The following is a 4,345-nucleotide window of genomic DNA, read 5'->3' on the forward strand; positions in this document are numbered from 1 at the left end:
GAACATTATCCCCATGTGGGCAGCCCCAAAGGTCCTTTGTAGTGACTGAGGCACCCATTTTACTGGGCAAATAATTAAGGAAATATATAAAATCTTCCCCATTTTTCAAAGACTTCATGGTCCTTATCACCCTCAATCCTCTGGTCTAGTTGAGAGAACTAATGGTGTAATAAAAACTCAACTAGCCAAACTTTCCAAATCTGTACAATTGTCTTGGACTAAGGTGCTGCCGCTGGTCCTTTTAAATTTAAGAACTACTCCGTTTGGACCTCACAAATTGAGTACTCACGAAATTATCACTGGATGGCCGATGGCTCTCCCCTATTGGGTGACATGTCCTGATTCAAATTTAGTTCAATCTGATTTGTTACAATATTGTAAATCTTTGATCCAATATTCTAACGAATATTTTACACAGGTTATGAAGTGCTCCCCCTGACAGCCACTAATATTTGGTTACTTAGGTAGCCACTTTAAGCCCAGCTACGCTTCTTCCTATAAGCCGATAAAGATGACTATCTTTCTCCATAACTGTCTAAGCTTGACCAAGCAGCTTCTGACTCCTTGGAGTGATTTAAAATTTTTGTAGAAAACCTCTTTTTGACCTTATTAGTCTTACTTGAGCGTGTAAATTAGCTTTAAAAACATCCATAACTATTTTTACAGATTCAAAATATAAAAAAGAAGCTTTTAACCTCTTCTAGTACAACTAACTATGGGGTCCTAGTGGCACAGCAGGCTAACCAAAAGATCAGCAGTTCAAATCCACCAGCAGCTCTTTGGAAACCCTATGGGCCAGTTCTACTCTGTCCTATAGGGTCGCTATGAATCAGAATTGACTCGATGGCAACGGGTTTTGTTTTTTGTTTTTTAGTACAACTATTAAAAAAGGTGCTTTAGTAACAGATATACTAGATACCTTACTGCTGTCTTCTGAAATTGTCATAGTTAAAATATAAGCACAACAGCCAAAGGGAGTGATCCAAACTGAAGACATTAGAGAAAATAATTTAACAAATGTAGCTGCAAAAAGGGCTGCTTCCAAAATTATTACTGCCTCTGTAATAGCAAAAGAATGCACAGAGGGCCTTTTAAAAGACTCTATAGAGGGCTGTTCACATGAAACCACTGATATGTTCGCACCCACCAAAGAACAGCATTGAAAACATCAGCAGTTGGCTCAGTCTAAAGAAGTTGAAGCATAAAAAAATTCAGGCTGTTATCTAGACTCTGACACTAAGCTATGGTTAGGACCTAATGCCAAAATTGTTCTTCCTAAATTTTTACATATCGCTATGATGAAGACTGTACATGAGAATATTCATTTAGGGAGAGATAAAATGATTAAAGTTTAAAGTGAACACTAGTAAAGGAAGTTTTCTGAAACAGTTGAGCAAGTGACTACTCATGGTTCTATTTGTCCTTGTTAAAATCCTGAGAAACATCTTAAGCCTTCCCCTAGACAATCTCCTTCGCCTTCTGTCATGGTTTGAATTATGTCCCCCCAAAAATGTGTATATCAGTTTGGCTGGTCCATGATTCCCTGTACTGTGTGATTTTCCTATATGTTGTAAATCCTGTCTCTATGATGTTAATGAGGGAGGATGGGTGGCAGTTGTGTTAGTAAGGCAGGACCTGATCTACAAGACTGGATTGTGTCCTGAGGCAATCTCTTGAGATACAAAAGACAGAAGTGAGCAGTGAGACAGGGGGACCTCATACCATCAAGAAAGCAGTGCCGGGAGCAGAGCGCGTCCTTTGGACCAAGGTCCCTGCGCGGAGAAACTCTTAGTCGGGGGGAACACTGAAGAGAAGAAGGCCAACTGAGAGAAAAAGCCTTCCCCTGGAGCTGACGCCCTGAATTTGGACTTTTAGCCTACTTTAACCACGAGGAAATGAAATTCTCTTCGTTAAAACCATCCACTTGTGGTGTTTCTGTTATAGCAGCACTAGATGACTAAGACACCTTCTAAACCTATGCTTGAATGGCAGACTTCATTCGGCTCCCATGTTCGAGTAGTTACAAATGTGTCTTAGTGATCATTTGTAGATTTTCACACTAAGTAAAAACTTGTACTTGCCGATGGGCTACTGCCTCTTCTGTGGCAAAGAAGCTTCTTGAAAACATAATAGCCATTTAGGGGGCACCCAAGATTCTTTGCAGTGATCAGGGAACTCATTTTACTCGACAAGTTATTCAAGAATTTTGCCAAGTTTTCCCCATATACCAGAGATTGCATTGCCTTTCCCACCTACAGGCCTAATAGTATAATAAAAACTCAACTTAACTTTCTGAATCCTTAAGTTTGCCTTGGGCTAAAGCTCTCCCTTTAGTCCTTCTAAATTTAAGAAGTACTCTTTTGGATCTCATAAACTTACTCCTTATGAAATAATTACTAGAAGGTCTATGATCCTTCCCTACACTGCCTCTACTAATCCTAATTTAGTACAACCTGAATTCTTAAAATACTGTCAATCTTTAATACAATACTCTAAGAAATATCTTTCACAAGCTAAAGAGGCATTTGAGCAGCGGAAATCTAAACCTCCTTCATTAATTAATATTAACCCAGGAGATTAGATTTATTGGAAAAGACATCAGCTAAAAAACTCATTAGAACCTCATTGGAGGGGACCTGTCTTGTCCTTTTAATGAATCCTTCTACAACGAAACTAGAAGGAGTTAACCTTTAAATTCATTTTTCACAGTTAAAGAAAGCCAAATAACCTGCCTGGACTTGCCAGACAGCTGGAAATTTGGAACTCAGGCTGAAACAGCATGTCAGTGATTCAAAACAAACAGCTTCAAAGCCAGCTGCTGACCCAAAAGCCACAGGTGGAGATGGCATGTGAACTGCTGAAAATCTATGAACTCCAGTTCTTAACTGTTGGTATTTTAAGTCTTGATTATGTTATATATTTTTTGCTCTAGTAATCATTGAATATCATTAAGCCTAGAAGTTTAACTATTTTATTTCTTATACTAATTATTGGAATGATGTTGTTAAGTAACTTCGAGTCAGTTCTGACTCATTCTGTACAACAGAATGAAACACTGCCTGGTCCTGGGCCATCCTCACAATCTTTGTTATGCTTGAGCCCATTGTTGCAGCCACTGTATCAATCCATCTCATTGAGGGTCTTCCTCTTTTTTGCTGATCCTCTACTTTACCAAGCACGATGTCCTTCTCCAGGGACTCGTCCCTCCTGATAACTTGTCCAAAGTATGTGAGAAGTAGTCTTGACATCCTTGCTTCTAAGGTACATTCTGGTTGTACTTCTTCCAAGACAGATTTGTTCGTTCTTTTAGCTGTCCAAGGTATATTCAATATTCTTCGCCAACACAACAATTCAAAGGCATCAATTCTTCTTCTGTCTTCCTTATTCATTATCCAGCTTGCATATGAGGCCATTGAAAACACCATGGCTTGGGTCAGGCGCACCTCAGTCCTCTTTGCTTTTCAACACTTTAAAGAGGTCTTTTGCAGCAGATTTGCCCAATGCAATGCGTCGTTTGATTTCTTGACTGCTGCTTCCTCGGGTGTTGATTGTGTATCCACGTAAAATTAAATCCTTGACAACTTCAATCTTTTCTCCGTTTATCATGATGTTGCTTATTGGTCCAGTTGTGAGGATTTTTGTTTTCTTTGTGTTGAGGTGTAATCCATACTGAAGGCTGTGGTCTTTGATCGTCATTAGTAAGTGTTTCAAGTCCTCTTCACTTTCAGCAAGCACGGTTGTGTCATCAGCAGGTTGTTAAAGAGTCTTCCTCCAATCTTGATAACCCATTCTTCTTCATAAGGTTCAGCTTCTTGAATCATTTGCTCAGCATGCAGATTGGATAAGTATGGTGAAAAGATACAAACGTGTAAGAAGTATCCCCTTGTTCTGTTCAAATGACTGCCTCTTCATCTATGTACAGTTTCCTCAGGAGCACTACTGAGTGTTCTGGAATTCCCATTCTTTGCAGTGTTATCCATAATTTGTTATAATCCACATAGTCAAATGCCTTTGCATAGTCAGTAAAACACAGGTAAACATCTTCCTGGTATTCTCTGCTTTCAGCCAGGAATCATCTGACATCAGCAATGATATCCTTAGTTCTACATCCTCTTCCAAATCTGAATTATGAATTATTGGAATAGTTTAATATGTATAACCTTTTCTTCTTAATTCTTTTATTTTATTGCACTTCAGGTGAAGGCTTACAGAACAAATAGTTTCTCATGAAACAGTAGTACACACATTGTTTTATGACATTGGTTAACAACCCCACAACATGTCAACCCTCTAACTTCTCAACCTTTTTTTTTGGTGAAAATACACATAGCCAAAGATACACCAT

The sequence above is a fragment of the Trichechus manatus genome, unplaced genomic scaffold (assembly GCF_000243295.1).
Source record: "Trichechus manatus latirostris isolate Lorelei unplaced genomic scaffold, TriManLat1.0 scaffold00157, whole genome shotgun sequence".
NCBI classification, from domain to species: Eukaryota; Metazoa; Chordata; class Mammalia; order Sirenia; family Trichechidae; genus Trichechus; species Trichechus manatus.